Source organism: Heterodontus francisci, chromosome 26, assembly GCF_036365525.1.
Source record: "Heterodontus francisci isolate sHetFra1 chromosome 26, sHetFra1.hap1, whole genome shotgun sequence".
Taxonomy (NCBI): Eukaryota; Metazoa; Chordata; class Chondrichthyes; order Heterodontiformes; family Heterodontidae; genus Heterodontus; species Heterodontus francisci.
In genome coordinates this window covers 28,257,531-28,278,357 of record NC_090396.1, presented here as the reverse complement: position 1 = coordinate 28,278,357, position 20,827 = coordinate 28,257,531, and positions in this window count along the sequence as shown.

Below are 20,827 nucleotides of genomic sequence, written 5' to 3'. Positions count from 1 at the left end.
CTGCCGCCAAAATTGGTGGCGTATGTAAAATGCATGTCGCACAGCTGCGGTGATATTCAGTGCAGCGGCTCAATTAAATGGCCGGGGTGGGCTGTCCACCCTAATGATGTGGAGGGGACAGGCTGTCCATCCCCGGCAATGACGTTAGCAGCCTTTGCTCAGGCGCTGACGCCATTATTAAAGGACTTCGAGCCCTTCCATTCTATTTAAGTTTTTAAAGGTAAATGCAATAAAAAAATTTAGATCCATTTAAATTGCCCCTCTCACAACCCCGCTCCAGAACGGACAGCGGGACTGCAACGGTCATTAATTCAGGTATGTAAATTAATTTACATATGTAAATTGGGCTCCCGTCGCTGAGCAGCAGGGGGGCTGCTACGAGGCGTCGCCACCGCCGGCAATATGGGGCGAGCCTCTCCCAGAGGCATTTTCCGGATGCTCCCGCCACGACCCCCAGGGGGTCTGTAAAATTCAGCCCATTGACTTTGAAAGAGGAACCCCCTTCAAGTGTAAACTAAAAGCAAAATACTGCAGATTCTGGAAATTTGAAATAAAAACAAGAACTGCTCGAAATCTCAGCAGGTCTGGCAGCATCTGTGGAGAGAAATGTAGAGTTAATGTTTCAGGTCAGTGACCCTTCATTAGAACTCCAAGTGTAAATATTGGCATCATGGGGCCTGTGGAGTTCATTTTGAACCTTGCATCTCATTAGAAGGTTCCAGAGAATACACTGAGGCAGTCATGTGTCCATCGTTCTTCTCTGAAAAAAATGGGAGTTTTAATACACACAAAAAGAGATAAACAGTAACTGTGACTGTAGCAGCAGAGAAGGCTGTGTGCCTCCCTTTCTCTCTCTCTCTCTCTCTCTCTCTCCAGAAAACATGAAGTTTGATAACCGTCTGTGACTGTGGACACTCCAAGTCGACAGATTGCTCCAGAGATCAGGGAAAGAGAGTTACTTACAAGTCTGCCTCCAAGAAAACCCTGTGCCAAGTGGGCCAGTCACAAAGTGCATTTTGGCCAACCAAAGACTTCAAGAATACAACTCCAACCAGAAGAGCACCAAATCATCCAACCTCAGACTGTGTATTTTACTTTTATTTATGCTGAACTTTAATCGACTTTCCACTTTGTAATCTATTGGTGTGTGAGTGATCCTCATGTGAATGTGTGTGTGAATGTGTAGCATATTTTTTATTATTTTAGATCAGATTTAGCTTGTTGAACATAGAACATAGAACATAGAACATACAGCACAGAACAGGCCCTTCGGCCCACAATGTTGTGCCGATCCTTTGTCCTCTGTCAAGGACAATTTAATCTATACCCCATCATTCTCCTTTATCCATATACCTATCCAAAAGCCTTTTGAAAGTCCCTAAAGTTTCTGACTCAACAACTTCCCCGGGCAAGGCATTCCATGCCTCGACCACTCTCTGGGTAAAGAACCTTCCCCTGACATCCCCCTTATATCTCCCACCCTTCACCTTAAATTTATGACCCCTTGTAACGCTTTGCTCCACCCGGGGAAAAAGTTTCTGACTGTCTACCCTATCTATTCCCCTGATCATCTTATAAACCTCTATCATGTCACCCCTCATCCTTCTCCTTTCTAATGAGAAGAGGCCTAGAATGTTCAGCCTTTCCTCGTAAGACTTATTCTCCATTCCAGGCAACATCCTGGTAAATCTCCTCTGCACCCTCTCCAAGGCTTCCACATCCTTCCTAAAATGAGGCGACCAGAACTGCACACAGTACTCCAAATGAGGCCTTACCAAGGTCCTGTACAGCTGCATCATCACCTCACGGCTCTTAAATTCAATCCCTCTGCTAATGAACGCTAACACCCCATATGCCTTCTTCACAGCCCTATCCACTTGAGTTGCAACTTTCAATGATCTATGCACATAGACCCCAAGGTCTCTCTGCTCCTCCACATGCCCAAGAACCCTACCGTTAACCCAGTATTTTGCATTCATGTTTGTCCTTCCAAAATGGACGACCTCACACTTTTCAGGGTTAAACTCCATCTGCCACTTTTCAGCCCAGCACTGCAACCTATCCAAGTCCCTTTGCAGACGACAATAGCCCTCCTCGGTATCCACAACTCCACCAACCTTTGTATCATCTGCAAATTTACTGACCCACCCTTCGACTTCCTCATCCAAGTCGTTAATAAAAATCACAAACAGGAGAGGACCCAGAACTGATCCCTGCGGCACGCCACTGGTAACTGGGCTCCAGGCTGAGTATTTACCATCTAAGACCACTCTCTGCCTTCTATCAGTTAGCCAATTCTTAATCCAACTGGCCACATTCCCCACTATCCCATGCCTCCTGACTTTCTCCATAAGTCTACCATGGGGGACCTTATCAAATGCCTTACTAAAATCCATGTACACCACATCCACTGGTTTACCCTCATCCACTTGCTTGGTCACCTGCTCAAAGAATTCAATCAGGCTTGTGAGGCAAGACCTACCCCTCACAAAACCGTGCTGACTGTCCCGAATCAAGCAGTGTCTTTCCAGATGCTCAGAAATCCTATCCCTCAGCACCTTTTCCATCAACTTGCCTACCACCGAAGTAAGACTAACTGGCCTGTAATTCCCAGGGTTGTTCCTATTCCCTTTCTTGAACAGGGGCACAACATTTGCCACCCTCCAATCACCTGGTACCACCCCCGTCAGCAGAGAAGATGAAAAGATCATTGCCAGCGGCTCTGCAATTTCATCCCTTGCTTCCCATAACATCCTTGGATATACCCCGTCAGGCCCGGGAGACTTGTCTATCTTCAAGTTATTCAAAAACCCCAACACATCTTCCCTCCTAACGAGCACTTCCTCGAGCTTACCAGTCTGCTTCCCACCGTCCTCTTCAGTAATACACCCCTTCTCATTCGTAAATACCGAAGAGAAGTACTCATTCAAAACCTCACTTATCTCTTCCGGCTCAACACACAGTCTCCCGCTATTGTCCTTGACCGGACCTATGGTCCCCCTAGTCATCCTCATATTTCTGACATACGCGTAAAAGGCCTTGGGGTTTTCTTTTATCCTACCCGCCAAGCATTTTTCATGCCCTCTCTTAGCTCTCCTAATCCCTTTCTTCAGATCCTTCCTGGCCATCTTGTATCCCTCCAGAGCTATGCCTGTGCCCTTTTTCCTCAACTTTATATACGCATCCTTCTTCTTCCTAACAAGACTCTCAACCTCTCTTGTCAACCACGGTTCCCTCACATGACCATCCCTTCCCTGTCTGACAGGGACATGCTTATCAATGGCCCCTACTATCTGCTCCTTGAAAAAGTTCCACATTTCGACCGTGCCCTTCCCTGCCAGCATATGCTCCCAACTTATGCTCCTCAGTTCCTGCCTGACAGCATCATATCTACCCTTCCCCCAATTGTAAACCTTGCCCTGTTGCACATACCTATCCCTCTCCATTACCACAGTGAATGCTACAGAATTGTGATCACTATCTCCAAAGTGCTCGCCCACCAACAGCTCTATCACTTGCCCTGGTTCATTACCTAGTACCAAATCCAATATTGCCTCCCCTCTGGTCGGGCAGTCTACATACTGAGTCAGAAAAGCTTCCTGGACATACTGCACAAACACTACCCCATCCAAACTATTCGATCTAAAGAGTTGCCAATCAATATTTGGGAAGTTGAAATCCCCCATAATTACTACCCTGTGACTTCTGCTCCTTTCCAAAATCTGTTTCCCAATCTGCTCTTCCACCTCCCTGCTGCTATTGGGGGGCCTATAGAAAACTCCCATCAAGGTGACTGCTCCTTTCCTGTTCCTGACCTCAACCCACAGTGCCTCAGTCGGCAGATCCTCCTCGAAAATTCTTTCAGCAGTTGTTACACTATTTCTAACTAACAATGCCACCCCCCCACCTCTTTTACCACCATTCCTAATCTTATGAAAACATCTATAACCAGGTACCTCCAAAAACCATTCCTCCCCCTCACCTATCCACGTTTCAGTGATGGCCACAACATCGTAGTCCCAAGTGCCCATCCACGCCTTCAATTCACTCACCTTATTCCTGATGCTTCTTGCGTTGAAGTATACGCACTTTAACCCTTCTCCGTGCCCATCTGTCCTCTGTGACAGTGCTACCTTCCCCAATACCTCACTACACTCTTTGTCTTTCTGAGTGGACCCACTGGTCCCTGGATTACAAGTCCGGTTCCCATCCCCCTCCCAAACTAGTTTAAACCCTCCCGAACAGTACTAGCAAACCTCCCTCCCAGGATATTGGTGCCCCTCTGGTTCAGATGCAGCCCGTCCTGTTTGAACAGGTCCCATCTTCCCCAGAATGCAGTCCAATTATCCAAGAACTGGAAGCCCTCCCTCCTACACCATTCCTGCAGCCACGTGTTCAGCTGTGCTCTCTCCCTATTCCTAGCCTCACTATCACGTGGCGCCGGCAACAAACCAGAGATAACAACTCTGTCCGTCCGAGCTTTCAGCTTCCAGCCTAACTCCCTAAACTCACTTCTAACATCTGTGCCACCCTTCCTTCCTACGTCGTTGGTGCCAATGTGCACCACGACCTCTGGCTGCTCCCCCTCCCCTTTAAGGATCCTGAAGACGCGATCACAAACATCACGGACCCTGGCACCAGGGAGGCAACAAACCATCCGTGCGTCTCGCCTGCGCCCACAGAACCGCCTGTCCGTACTCCTCACCATCGAGTCCCCGATGACTAGTGCTCTCCCATTCTCCCTCCTTCCCTTCTGAGCCACAGTGCAGGACCCCGTGCCAGAGGCCCGGTCACTGCAGCCTGCCCCCGATAGGCCGTCCCCCCCAACAGTATCTAAAACTGTATACTTGTTGTTGAGGGGAACGACCACAGGAGATCCCTGCACTGACCTCTTCCCACCTCTAACTGTTACCCAGCTGCCTTTGATTTGTGGAGTAACGACCTCCGTGTAGCTTCTATCTATCAACCCCTCAGCTTCCCGAATGATCCTCAGTTCATCCAGCTCCAGCTCCAATTCCCTAACACGGTCTGATAGGAGCTGGAGACGGATGCACTTCCAGCAGGTGAAGTCGGCAGGGCCACCGGAGGTTTCCCTCACCTCGAACATTCTGCAGGAGGAGCAAGACACTACACTGGCTGCCATTTCTTTTATTCAATTACCCCTTAGTTAAGTACAACTATAGATATTAACAAAAACAGTAAATAGCTTACCTGTTCAGTCCTTTTTGGCTAGAGGAGGAGGGTAAAAAGGGTCTTATTATTAGGTTAGAGGAGGAGGATGGGTGGGAGACACTACATGTTTAGTGGTTCGGGTTTACTCAGCTCCGCACCTTTAAGGAAAATACCTACCCAGGAGTCCTCGCTGCCGACCAGCTTCCGGTTCCTCCGGCGCCAAAAGAAACTCAAAGACAAGGAAAACAGTAAGTAAAACAGTAAGTACTTACTTTTAAAACACAGCTCCTGATGCCTTCACTCACCCACCGAAGAGTCGCTACCTTCTCCTGCTGCTCCGCCGGGAAATTTGGTTGAGTATAATAAACTAACCTCTTTCTTGTTTAAACTTAAGAAAACCTGTCCAATTGGTTCCTTCATGATCACAGTAAAGATAAAAAGGTAAAACACTCACTGGTTGCACAACCACTGTTTAAAACGGAATAAACCCTGTTGCAGTCAAATAAGAGGAAGGGCGGGGGGGGGGGGGGGGGGCGCGGGGGGGTGGCTACTGTGACCCCCTCCTTACCTGGCCATAACTCTGAGAGTGCTTCTTTCAAAACTGCACCAGAAACCTTCACTCATCTATCTGGTAGCAAGTTGAGCCTTGTGTAAATCAGTAAAATGCACAATCTTCGCAACATGCCCAGCAATCAGCAAGGTTAACCTTGTGTCAATGAATAAAATGTGCAAAGTTTGCAAAACAGCTGATTTCATGAAGGACCCGAGATTTCACGGACGACCCGAGATTTCATAGAGGACCTGAGATTTCACTGTCTGTGATGCATTTTTCACAGCCATGAATTTGGTAGGGTCCTAGGCATGACCTACTGCTTATAAATCCTGTTGGCTCTCTCTGATCAGCAGAAAATTGTCAAGCTGTTCACTCACCCTATCCTTGGTCATTGACTTTAGTACTTTCCTGATGACAGGTATAAGACTAACAGGTCTATAGTTCCCTTCTTTTCCTTTCTCACCTACCTAAATAGCACAGTGACATGCACAATTTTTTAATCAAAAGGAACGGTTCCCAAATTGAGATTTGAAAGATTATAGTCAGGGAATTTGCAATGTTCTCACCTACATTATTTAAAACCCGATTAAATTCTCTTTTGAACACCTTCCACTGACCTTATGTCATTTCACCCATTGTCATGCTTGGCTCCCACCTGCCAAGAACGAGGCACATTAATTTTGTCATGAACATTGATTTTAAACTGTTACAGGAGTGAGGGGAGGACTTGTTGAACAGATTGGCCATGGCTGGAAGGGACGTTTGCATATTAACAGACTGTGTTTGGAAGGATAAAGCAGCCATTCCTGGACATTCAACTCACAATGGACTTTTGATCACCAGACGTTGAAGGTGGGGGGGCTCGCATTCCAGGTTCAATGCTAAGATGGTCGAATACACAAACAGACATGGTCAAACCAGCTAGTCACATGACTAACCTGCTGGGCAACCTGAGTTTTTTTGAATTTGTACAAACAGTTTGGGCAAAGGTCTGTTTGCTCCTGGACTGAGAAGATCTCTCTCCTGTCTGCTCCCATCTCTTTCTCACAAGCCTCTGAATCCACTGAAGACACATGAACCCCAAGACAGAAAAGTCTCCTACAGCGAACAAGGTTTAAGAAGAATACTGGGCCCAATGAAAAGCAAGATCTACCGACAATCAAGGACTCTACAGTGAGCTCAAAAAAACATAACAAAAACTCTTCAGATATTGCTTCAAACTTTTCCACTTTCTTTTTCTTCTGCTCTTTTCTGTCTCTATTGGAATGTGTGTATCAGGTATGCATGCTAGAGTTAAGTGTAAGTTTAATACATTCAACTTTTCTTCTTCGAACCTAAGAAATCCTGTTTGTGCTGGTTTCTTTGCCTTATAATTGGAAAGCGGTGAACCAGGATTAACCAAGGGGAGCTAAAAAAAATTATATGTTTTTTTTTATTCATTCATGGGATGTGAGTGTCACTGGCTATGCCAGCATTTATTGCCCATCCCTAATTGCCCTTGAGAAGGTGGTGGTGAGCTGCCTTCTTGAACCACTGCAGTCCATTTGGGGTAGGTAGACCCACAGTGCTGTTAGGAAGGGAATTCCAGGATTTTGACCCAGCGACAGTGAAGGAATGGCAATATAGTTCCAAGTCAGGTGGTGTGTGACTTGGAGGGGAACCTGCAGGTGGTGGTGTTCCCATGCATTTGCTGCCCTTGTATTTCTAGTTGGTAGAGATCGCGGGTTTGGAAGGTGCTGTCTAAGGAGCCTTGGTGCATTGCTGCAGTGCATCTTGTAGATGGTACACACTGCTGCCACTGTGCGTCAGTGGTGAATGATTGTAGATGGTGTGCCAATCAAGCGGGCTGCTTTTTCCTGGATGGTGTCGAGCTTCTTGAGTGTTGTTGGAGCTGCACCCATCCAGGCAAGTGGAGAGTATTCCATCACACTCCTGACTTGTGCCTTGTAGATGGTGGACAGGCTTTGGGGAGTCAGGAAGTGAGTTACTCGCCTCAGGATTCCTAGCCTCTGACCTGCTCTTGTAGCCACGGTATTTATATGGCTACTCCAGTTCAGTTTCTGGTCAATGGTAGCCCCGAGGATGTTGATAGTGGGGGATTCAGCGATGGCAATGCCATTGAATGTCAAGGGGCGATGGTTAGATTCTCTCTTGTTGGAGATGGTCATTGCCTGGCAGTTGTGTGGCACGAATGTTACTTGCCACTTATCAACCCAAGCCTGGATATTGTCCAGGTCTTGCTGCATTTCTACACGGACTGCTTCAGTATCTGAGGAGTCATGAATGGTGCTGAACATTGTGCAATCATATGCAAGCATCCCCACTTCTGACCTTATGATTGAAGGAAGGTCATTGATGAAGCAGCTGAACATGGTTGGGCCTAAGACACTACCCTGAGGAACTCCTGCAGTGATGTCCTGGAGCTCAGATTATTGACCTCCAACAACCACAACCACCTTCCTTTGTGCTAGGTATGACTCCAGCCAGCGGAGGGTTTTCCCCCTGATTCCCATTGACTTCAGTTTTGCTAGAGCTCCTTGACGACATACTTGGTCAAATGCTGCCTTGATGTCAAGGGCAGTCACTCTCACCTCACCTCTTGAGTTCAGCTGTTTTGTCCATGTTTGAACCAAGGCTGTAATGAGGTCAGGAGCTGAGTGGCCCTGGCGGAACCCAAACTGAGCGTCACTGAGCAGGTTATTGCTAAGCAAATGCCGCTTGATGGCACTGTTAATGACACCTTCCATCACTTTACTGATGATTGAGAGTAGGCTGATGGGGCGGTTATTGGCTGGGTTGGACTTGTCCTGCTTTTTGTGTACAGGACATACCTGGGCAATTTTCCACATTGCAGGGTAGATGCCAGTGTTGTAGCTGTACTGGAGCAGCTTGGCTAGGGGCGAGGCAAGTTCTGGAGCACAGGTCTTCAGTACTATTGCCGGAATATTGTCAGGGGCCCATAGCTTTTGCAGTATCCAGTGCCTTCAGCCGTTTCTTGATATCACGAGGAGTGAATCGAATTGGCTGACGTCTGGCATCTGTGATGCTGGGGACTTCAGGAGGAGGCCGAGATGGATCATCAACTCGGCACTTCTGGCTGAAGATTGTTGCAAATGCTTCAGCCTTATCTTTCGCACTGATGTGCTGGGCTCCCCATCATTGAGGATGGGGATATTTGTGGAGCCACCTCCTCCAGTTAGTTGTTTAATTGTCCACCACCATTCACGGCTGGATGTGGCAGGATTGCAGAGCTTAGATCTGATCTGTTGGTTATGGGATCGCTTAGCTCTGTCTATCGCATGCTGCTTGCGCAGTTTGGCATGCAAGTAGTCCTGGGTTGTAGCTTCACCAGGTTGACACCTCATTTTGAGGTATGCCTGGTGCTGCTCCTGGCATGCCCTCCTGCACTCTTCATTGAACCAGGGTTGGTCTCCTGGCTTGATGGTAATGGTAGAGTGAGGGATATGCCGGGCCATGAGGTTACAGATTGTGGATGAGTACAATTCTGCTGCTGCTGATGGCCCACAGTGCCTCATGGACGCCCAGTTTTGCATTGCTAGATCTGTTCGAAATCAATCCCATTTAGCACGGTGATAGTGCCACACAACATGATGGACGGTATCCTCAATGTGAAGGCGGGACTTCATCTCCACAAGGACTGTGCGGTGGTCACTCCTACCAATGCTGTCATGGACAGGAGCATCTGTGGCAGGCAGATTGGTGCGGACAAGGTCAAGTATGTTTTTCCCTGGTGTTGGTTCCCCCACCACCTGCCGCAGACCCAGTCTAGCAGCTATGTCCTTTAGGACTTGGCCAGCTCGGTCAGTAGTGGTGCTACCGAGCCAGTCTTGGTGATGGACATTGAAGTCCCGCACCCAGAGTTCATTTTGCGCCCTTGCCACCCTCAGTGCTTCCTCCAAGTGGTGTTCAACATGGAGGAGTACTGAGTCATCAGCTGAGGGAGGGCAGTAGGTGGTAATCAGTAGGAGGTTACCTTGCCCATGTTTGACCTGATGCCATGAGACTTCATGGGGTCCGGAGTCGATGTTGAGGACTCCCAGGGCAACTCCCTCCCTACTGAATACCACTGTGCCACCAGCTCTGGTGGTGGGTCTGTCCTGCCGGTGGGACAGGACATACCCGGGGATGGTGATGGCAGTGTCTGGGATATTGTCTGTCAGGTATGATTCCGTGAGTATGACTATGTCACGCTGTTGCTTGACTAGTCTGTGGGACAGCTCTCCCAACTTTGGCACAAGCCCCCAGATGTTAGTAAGGAGGACTTTGCAGGGTCGACAGGGCTGGGTTTGCCGTTGTCGTTTCCGGTGCCTAGGTCGATGCTGGGTGGTCTGTCTGGTTTCAAATTAATTTCTATTACAGTAAGAACAGGTGAAGGCTGAGAGGGACCTCTAGACACCTTTCTCACCTGGTCGTAACACCATTAACAAACTTGCCCAGTTTAGTGTGGACAGTCGTTGTCTCATCACCTTGAAGTCAGCCTTACTTAAATATAAAATCTTAGCAGTAACCACGAACAGATTTGAAAACAAGGATGCGAATTTTATAATTGAGGCATAGCTGGGGGAGTCAATGTAAATGAGCAAGCACATGGGATGATGGGTGAATGGGACTTGGTGTGAGTTAGGATACCAACAGCAGAGTTTTGGCTAAGCTGAAGTTTAATTGGGGTAAATGTATGTAAGTTTAAAAACAAAGGAACTCATTAGAATCAGCAAATGGGCATAGACTTATGTAACAAATTCCAATAGTTATTTTGAATCCATTACAAAATTATATTACAAGCAAAGTTTGTTAAGATGAATGACTTCCTGGATACCAGAAAACATAGTTGCTAAATAGTAAACATCATAGGATCATTGAAAATGAATAATATTAAGGGATTAGAATTGTTTGTGATTGCAAGGTTTGGGAGTATTAATCTGGTACAGTGTCACTTTTATTAGTCTATTTTACATTTACTTCGGTTTTGAAGTGTTAATTTGATAGGTTGGGACAAATAATCCTGAATAGTGAAGCAAAGTACCCTAAATGCTGGAATTCTGAGCTAAAAACAGAAAATACTAGAAATACTCAGCAGCACTCTCTTCACAGATGCTGCCAGACTTGCTGAGTATTTCCAGCATTTTCTGTTTTTAATCTTAAATAGTGTTTGTTCATCTCAACAGAATATTTTGGCAGCTTTGTAAAATGTTTTCTATTTTGCATCTGGCTTTGTGACTATTTTATTATAAATAGCGGAGGTTTCAAGGCAGATGCCACATTCTGAGCGCTTGAAATCACTGCACATTCATTTAATTGCACAGTTTAAAAAAAATTCCAGCCATGAAACAGCAAGAGGTAAATATTGAAATAAAGTATTCATTTAAGAAGATCTAGATATTGAAACCAGGCTGTCCAAATTACCTGACATTAATATAACAAAGAACAAAGAACAGTACAGCACAGGAACAGGCCATTCGGCCCTCCAAGCCTGCGCCGATCTTGATGCCTGCCTAAACTAAAACCTTCTGCACTTCCGGGCACGTATCCCTCTATTCCCATCCTATTCATGTATTTGTCAAGATGTCTCTTAAACGTCGCTATCGTACCTGCTTCCACCACCTCCCCCGGCAGCAAGTTCCAGGCACTCACCACCCTCTGTGTAAAGAACTTGCCTCGCACATCCCCTCTGAACTTTGCCCCTCTCACCTTAAATCTATGTCCCCTAGTAACTGACTCTTCCACCCTGGGGAAAAGCTTCTGACTAACCACTCTGTCCATGCCGCTCATAATTTTGTAAACCTCTATCATGTCGCCCCTCCACCTCTGTCGTTCCAGTGAAAACAATCCGAGTTTATCCAACCTCTCCTCATAGCTAATGCCCTCCAGACCAGGCAACATCCTGGTAAACTTCTTCTGTACCCTCTCCAAAGCCTCCACGTCCTTCAGGTAGTGTGGCGACCAGAATTGCACGCAATATTCTAAGTGTGGCCTAACTAAAGTTCTGTACAGCTGCAGCATGACTTGCCAATTTTTATACTCTATGCCCTGACCGATGAAGGCAAGCATGTTGTATGCCTTCTCGACTATCTTATCCACCTGCGTTGCCACTTTCAGTGACCTGTGGACCTGTACGCCCAGATCTCGCTGCCTGTCAATACTCCTAAGGGTTCTGCCATTTACTGTATACTTCCCACCCGCATTAGTCCTTCCAAAATGCATTACCTCACATTTGTCCGGATTAAACTCCATCTGCCATTTCTCCGCCCAAGTCTCCACCCGATCTATATCCTGCTGTATCCTCTGACAATCCTCAACACTATCCGCAACTCAATTAAAATTAATTTTTGTATTCAGTTGTAATTTCCCATTGAAAGAGGTTCTATAATATCTTAATGTATCAAAGGATACCTTGGTTAAAACGGGGTTTATCTTCTGGGGAAAATATTTTAACCGAAAAGTGCGTATTCTTAACAGTGAGACGAACAATTGCTCACACAAAAACAAGAAATGCTGGATTCACTCAGCAGGTCTGGCAGCATCTGTGGAAAGAGAAGCAGAGTTAACGTTTCGGGTCAGTGACCCTTCTTCGGAACTGACAAATATTAGAAAAGTCACAGATTATAAACAAGTGAGGTGGGGGTTGGGCAAGAGATAACAAAGGAGAAGGTGCAGATTGGACCAGGCCACATAGCTGACCAAAAGGTAGAAAGCAATGAAGGTGAACAAGGTAAAAGAGACAAACGAAAATCCCGTCGGAGAGAAGAGCAGAACTTCTTCAAGGTAGGCATTCCTGGAAGAGAAGTGGCAGTGAATTAAACACTAAAATAAAAGCAAAATACTGAGGATGCTGGAAATCTGAAACAAAAACAAGAAATGCTGGATTCACTCAGCAGGTCTGGCAGCATCTGTGGAAAGAGAAGCAGAGTTAACGTTTCGGGTCAGTGACCCTTCTTCGGAACTGACAAATATTAGAAAAGTCACAGATTATAAACAAGTGAGGTGGGGGTTGGGCAAGAGATAACAAAGGAGAAGGTGCAGATTGGACCAGGCCACATAGCTGACCAAAAGGTAGAAAGCAATGAAGGTGAACAAGGTAAAAGAGACAAACGAAAATCCCGTCGGAGAGAAGAGCAGAACTTCTTCAAGGTAGGCATTCCTGGAAGAGAAGTGGCAGTGAATTAAACACTAAAATAAAAGCAAAATACTGCGGATGCTGGAAATCTGAAACAAAAACAAGAAATGCTGGATTCACTCAGCAGGTCTGGCAGCATCTGTGGAAAGAGAAGCAGAGTTAACGTTTCGGGTCAGTGACCCTTCTTCGGAACTGACAAATATTAGAAAAGTCACAGATTATAAACAAGTGAGGTGGGGGTTGGGCAAGAGATAACAAAGGAGAAGGTGCAGATTGGACCAGGCCACATAGCTGACCAAAAGGTAGAAAGCAATGAAGGTGAACAAGGTAAAAGAGACAAACGAAAATCCCGTCGGAGAGAAGAGCAGAACTTCTTCAAGGTAGGCATTCCTGGAAGAGAAGTGGCAGTGAATTAAACACTAAAATAAAAGCAAAATACTGCGGATGCTGGAAATCTGAAACAAAAACAAGAAATGCTGGATTCACTCAGCAGGTCTGGCAGCATCTGTGGAAAGAGAAGCAGAGTTAACGTTTCGGGTCAGTGACCCTTCTTCGGAACTGACAAATATTAGAAAAGTCACAGATTATAAACAAGTGAGGTGGGGGTTGGGCAAGAGATAACAAAGGAGAAGGTGCAGATTGGACCAGGCCACATAGCTGACCAAAAGGTAGAAAGCAATGAAGGTGAACAAGGTAAAAGAGACAAACGAAAATCCCGTCGGAGAGAAGAGCAGAACTTCTTCAAGGTAGGCATTCCTGGAAGAGAAGTGGCAGTGAATTAAACACTAAAATAAAAGCAAAATACTGCGGATGCTGGAAATCTGAAACAAAAACAAGAAATGCTGGATTCACTCAGCAGGTCTGGCAGCATCTGTGGAAAGAGAAGCAGAGTTAACGTTTCGGGTCAGTGACCCTTCTTCGGAACTGACAAATATTAGAAAAGTCACAGATTATAAACAAGTGAGGTGGGGGTTGGGCAAGAGATAACAAAGGAGAAGGTGCAGATTGGACCAGGCCACATAGCTGACCAAAAGGTAGAAAGCAATGAAGGTGAACAAGGTAAAAGAGACAAACGAACAATTGCTCATCGTCTTTGGAACAGAATTGTAGGAAAACAAAGGTGTTCATCCGGGCAGATGCACGTTCACAGACAAGTCTTCTTCTTCTTTGGCCTCCTTGTCTCGAGAGACAATGGGTAAGCGCCTGGAGGTGGTCGGTGGTTTGTGAAGCAAAGATTATGTCTTAAATTCCGCTTCATGAATTCCTTTGCGACATGAGTTACATATTCACTTAAACTGAAGTGACTTGAGAGATATGCTCAGCGATTTTATTCATTTTCCCGAACAATTAATGCATTTTAAAAATGACATATTTACAATTCGTTGAATGATCCACTATTTAAATGTTCGTTTTAGTTTGTTGGACGATGTCAGTTTGCGTGAAATTAAACTTCAACAAAAAAAAAACTAACTTCTGACAATATGCTATCGCCGATGGAAAGGTCTATTGTTGTATTTCAGTTTTTTTTACACAATCAACCATGATGACGTGAACATTGGATGTTAAATCTTTTTTTAGGATTTTTACATTAGAAATCTGACACCAGCCTGTCAGAACCTCTTGGCCAGATATAGTAACTAATTGAATTAGCGGATATTTGACATGCTATAAATAGTATTCCCTACAAATATGACATCTGGTATCGTTTGCTGATAATCGAAACCTATTTATTACCATACATAGAACATTAATTTGCTGTATATGCAAAAAGCGAGGAGATTACTCGGCACTCAGATACTTGAGATCTGACTGAACAGGTTGATGAAAGTATAGACAGCATCTGGGAAACAGCAATACGACCACCGAGGAACAGCGAGTCCAGAGAACTAGCTGGGGTAAGGGAATGTTTATCTGAAATGTTCGGGCTGTATATTCGATAGTATAAAACTGTTATTGAAAGAAAATTAATCGACAAGTTACATTCCAAACTTCACATCGTTTTGAATTAGCCTCTTAGCTGCCAGATTATGCACAAACCTGAATTAAGATAGTCTTGTATTGAGAAGATTCACATTGAGGATCTGACTCATAAGCCTATTTATTTGTGAGCTGTTAAAGGCATTTTAAGAGGAGTTACATTTTTTTGGGCGTTATTGGCTTAAAAGGCGCCTTGGCAGTTAGATCTACCAGCTCGCACCCGGCCAAAGCAACACATTGCATATTAAGTATTTTGTAGAAAACATTTCATGAGCTTTCTGATAGATGATTATAAAATAAAGATTCTCTTGTATTTGACTTGAATAGGCACTGCCGGGATCAACAGTTGAGAAAAGAAAGACGAGGAGCCGCTGCAGCTGAAACGAAACAACCAGATGCTGTAGAAGATTACGTCACGAAAGGGGAACAATAAGTTGTTGTGTAGTTAATATAGATCGTCTGAAGATTCGACATAGAAATGATATTCAGAGGTCCGCAAAATATGACGGAAAAGGTTCGAGTGGGTCAAAGCACCTTGAAAAACCAAAACCAGAGGAAAGTCTGTGACATACTCCAATTAAAGTTAATGTTTAAATTTCTAATTGCACAATGCATGATTTATGTGCTTAATAGCAATGTAAAGTACTTAATACAAGTTAAATCACATATATATATATATATATATATATTGACATTAATACTGTCTAATGTTTCCAAGGTGGAAGATGCATAGCTCTCTCTGGACAAATCAGCAAGTGAACATAATGAAACATTCTGCAGCCGAATGCAAAGACAAAATGAATCAACTTATGGTCGGACCGTTATGATCAACGGTACGTTTCGGCATTCCCATCGAAGCTCTTTAATGATTCTGATAAGGAATATATGGGAATAGTTTTTGTAGCTGTAAAACATCCGTCACTTTTAGGCTGGAGCATTTCAGCTATGAAGAGAGACTGAAAAGGCTAGAGCCTTTTCCTTAGAACAGAGAAGGCTGATGGGGGACCTGATTGAGGGATACAAAATTATGAGGGGCACTGATAGGTTAGATAGGAAGAAACTTTTTCCCTTAGCGGAGGGGTCAATGACCAGGGAGCATAGATTTAAGGTAAGGAGCAGGAGGTTTAGAGGGGATTTGAGGAAAAACTTTTTCACTCAAGAGGATGGTTGCAATCTGGAACACACTGCCTGAAGAGGTGGTAGAGGCAGGAACCCTCACAACATTTAAGAAGTATTTAGATGAGCAAATGAAATGCCATTGCATACAAGGCTACGGGCCGAGTGCTGGAAAATGGGATTAAAATAGATAGGTTCTTGATGGCCGGCACAGACACGATGGGACAAAAGGCCTGTTTCTGTGCTGCATAACTCTATGACTCTATTGGATTTTTCTCACGTATTGAGGTATTTTGAAATAATAGGCTAGAATTTACTGTCACCAATGTTAGCAGACACTTATTGTGTTAATATAATATTCCTCTGGACTGTTATTTGAATGGAAGGGTTAACATATAGATTAAAATAGCAGAAAAATGCCAGTCAAATGTATGAAGCATTCATCCACTAATATCAACTTTTTTACCAATTGTTCATTTTCTAAATCATAACCAACATTATCCCCACTTGATCTTAGAAAAGTTTTTTTATTTAAATATGCACTGATGATATGCTCCATAAATATGCTCCATAATGATGCACTGACATGTGGAATATGGCATCTAATGTGGAAATGGACGATGGAGCATGTCAATCAGAGCTTCTTGCAAAATAAACATTCCATAGCAATTAAAATATAATTTGGAATGACCGGATAAAGATTGTAAATAATAACTAGTAAGGAGATAAATAAAAGCACACAGAGATTGGGTCATCATTGTGCTGCAGGTACCGTTTTGAGATGGTATAGCAAAGCAGATTTTGTAGATCTATGTTTCACTGCAGGCTATCTCTCCGGCAAGGGAAATATTTGTCCTTGCAACTATTTGCTGTGATCCATTATGTAGCATCCAAATGCTGATAACATGATAATGTTAGCGAAGAGCAGACTTTCCTGTTGACACTCCTTTAACACTAAAAGTTCAAGAGTGAAGTTTAAAGTGTTTCCAGGTGTGACTGTGGAGCAGCCTGAAAGGCTTTTTAAAAATCTTGCATTGCATCAGCTGTAAATATGCTCCGGACAGTGTGAAACTGAAATGGTGTTAGGTTACCTCATGGAGACAGTCTCAAACTACTTGCCCAAACATGCTTTCTGTGACTTCAGCATTTTGCCTGACTATAATGTCTGCTTAAGGTTTGTCCTATATTGTCAGTCTAAAAAGTAATGATTTTCACTTAATGAAGCTACATAGAGAAGAGGAAACATTATGATTTGTTGGTTTAAGAATGATAAAATAACACATATCAGAACTAGATAAACATTAAACTGAATGGCTTATGAGCTGCACATGGGTACAAGGCCATTTCTTAGAGTTCTATCCTGAATAAATTTCAGCTAAGTTTCAAAAACAACATGCATTGATATCGTATCTTTAATGAGGCTCTTCACAGAGGTGAAAATGAATGTTCAACATTGGTAGGGACGGATTTAGCAGAGGGGTCTGAAGGCATGGCCAAACAATCGGGTTATTAGGAAGTTTTTGAAAGCGAGGAGGGAAATGTTTAATCAGGGCAGTCCTGAGTGAGAGGTAAAAATGGGTGAAAACTCTGACATGAAAGATGGAATTAGAGGTGGACGGGGGTCAGGGGGTGGTGGCGGTGGATGCAATGAGTCAGAAGAGCAGAGGGCATTGCTGGAAAATAGGGCTGAAAGATGTTACAGAGGTGAGAAGGGTAAGGATGGTCAATGAGAAAGATGATTCTGATTTTCGGTTAAACATGAAAATCAAGAAGTTGCTGGCCAAAATGTACCACTCCTATGTAAACTGCATGGTAATAGCATCTAGCCATCTAGCTCTCCACTCAAATGTATTGAATGACATGAAGTTCCTGTTTTTGCACGCTAGATATGAAATAAACTCACCAAAGAAAGTTAGGGATGAAAATAAAAAATGCTGGAAATACTCAGAAGGTTTGGCAGGATCATGGAGAGAGTAACAGTTAACATTTCAGGTCAATGACCTTCCATCAGAAGAGAAGGTGTCAGGGAGTTAGCATTCAGCCTGTACTAGGTAGAGGTCAGTTTGCCAAACAACAACAGCGCCACATTGACACACTGGGCTGAATTTTATCAGTCCTCTAAGGTTGGGCAGGATGGTGTGAGAACCCACAAAATAGCAAGGGAAGGCGGAAGGGGGTGGAGTGCCTTTTGCCTTCCTGACACCTTTGGATTTTTTCAGGGATGGGAAAGGCCGAGGGCAGCCTTCCTGCTAATGGGCCAATTGAGACCCTTAACTTGTCAATTAATGGTTTCATCCCACCACCACTGGCATTTAACCAGCAGCAGGGGGTCCTCCAACATATGGGGGGGCCGCCCAGTAACATCAGGTGGTTTCCGGGTCTGCTGGTGGGGGAAGGAGCCCTCCTACTTGGGCAATCCGTGGTCCATCGAGGGCCCCTGGTGGCAAAGGTCACCCCTGTGTCAACACCCTCTCCCCACCCTCAACAACGCACCCGTCACCAGGCCTGCCTGGCTAGCACCGGCGAGCCCACCCCCACTTACCTCCTCTCTAAGGCTCCAGCGCTGCACCTGGTCCTGGGCCAACTGCAGTACTGGCAATGGCCACCACTCCCAGTGATGCTGATTGGACTCCTGAGCTGCCAGCCGTCTAATTCATCAGCAGTTCTTGGAGGCGGGACTCCGGGCCTTTAAGGACGGGGACCCTGGCGTCAGGCAGTTAACTGCCTGAGCACCATAAAATGCAGCGGCGGGTCCCCCAAATAGCCAAGGTGGGAATTCCCCGCTTTTCTGGCCTGGTGTTGGGACCACCTCCGGCTCCATAAAATTCAGCCCACAAAAATCTAGTTTGATGCACCAGAGTAGCACTGAGGCATGTCCTTCAGATGAGACACTAAACCGAGGCCCTATCTGCCCTGTCTGGTGAACGTAAAAGCTCATATGGTACTATTTTGAAGAAGAGCAGGGGAGTTATCCCTGGCCAACATTTATCCCTCAATCAACATCACAAAAACATATCATCTGATTGTCACATTGCTGTCGTGGGAGCTTGCTCTGTGCAAATTGGTTGCCATGCTTCCTACATTACAACAGTGACTACAGTTCAAAAGTACTTCATTGGCTTCAAAGCACTTTGGAATGTCCTGAGGTAGTGAAAGGTGCTATGTAAATGCAAGCCTTTCTTTCCTTTTTCCTACTTGTCAGCAGGTTTGTTGACAATGTTAGGGTTGGCCCTGAGAGAACTGATTTCTGCAAGTTGAAGGGGAGATAGGTTAGAGTGGGTGAGGGGAGCAAAGAAATTGAGATGGCTGATGTCACACTGGCAGTTTTCAATAAAAAAAAATCTGGAAAAGATAAGAGGCCAGAGGAAAGGGTCCAGGTGGAACAAGAATGCTGAAAACAGGAGAAAGTTAGGGCTTGTCTTTTTCAGTCTAAGTACCCTTTTAAATACTGGCAAACAACCTTCCTGGCACTGAAAATTAAGTATTGAAAGTGTGAAGTCTCATTCTTTCAGCTTTTAATTGTTGGAGATTTAAAAAAATAATTACATTTTTTAACATTTTCTTTCTGTCTCTTCTTTCTATCTCTCTTAATCCAATCTTTATTTCACTCTCTTTATTTCTCTTTTTGTACTTGACATTGAATTGACTATTCTCACTTGCGCATCCTGATTCAGACTGCGCTATGCAATCCTCAAACTAATTGGTTCGGGAGATATTCAGTTGCTTGCCTTGTTCACACAGATTTCAGATGCTGTGCAGGGGGTGCTGTGCCATTTCTTTTCTTAACTCTAGTCTCACCAGAGGCTTGTCGATTTTGACTAATGTCCTTAGGTTCTGCAATCATAGATTAAATAAATAACTTTCCTATATAATTTATTAATAGTGATGTAAAATTCTGAAGACCTGCATCATGCTCTCCTGATATTTTTTTAGCCAATTTCATCCTAAAGGGGAAATATTGATGCTTTTTCTTAATAGTTTTGTATTTGGTTAGCAGGAGATTGAGTAAGCTAAGGAAAATCCAACATAGTGGAAATTTTATCCAGGTTATTTAGAAGTTCAATGGACAGAATACTATTTCCTCAACAAGATAGGGAACCTGTACAAAGATAATTAAGCAACACTCCAGGATTTTAGTCTAACATCATTAGTAGCATTATTACTTGTCCCAACCAGATGGAACTTCATGTTCCACAGAACCAGAACCAAAATAAAATATAGAAAATGTGATAAATAACGTATATTTTTCAACTTCCTTTATAATTATTTCTTTGTTCAACTTTTTTTCTGAAGAAGGTACTTGACATAAGATTAACACAAATTATGTTGAAGGTAGCAATAGGAAATCTGTTTGAAATATCTGCTGCAAACAAATGTTTATTTTTTTTAACTCTAATCTCACCAGAGGCTTGTCGATTTTGACTAATGTCCTTAGGTTCTGCAATTATAGTTTAAATAAATAACTTGCCTATACATTTATTAATAGTGATGTAAAATTCTGAAGGCCTGCATCATGTTCTTTTTTTTAAACCAATTTCATCCTAAAGGAGCTAATTGTTCTACAACACTTCATATTTTATGCATAGCTAAAAAGTAATTTAATTCTTCATTCAGCTATGAAAACTTCACCTTTCTATTTTTCCCCCCATTTCAGTTATTGTATATGACTCCAATTCTCTGTTCAGTCTCCTTATTGTTTATGTCAGTGCCTCTTCCAACAGCATTAGAAAGCACACAAAAACCAAGTGTACAAAGTTTTCTGAAATAATTCAACACGGTAATGTTCGTTGGTGTTAAAAAAAACCTTCTAATAAATAGTATTTTCATTACAATCTGCAATAGAGAAGTAGAACATAGTTTTTTTTAAATCACAG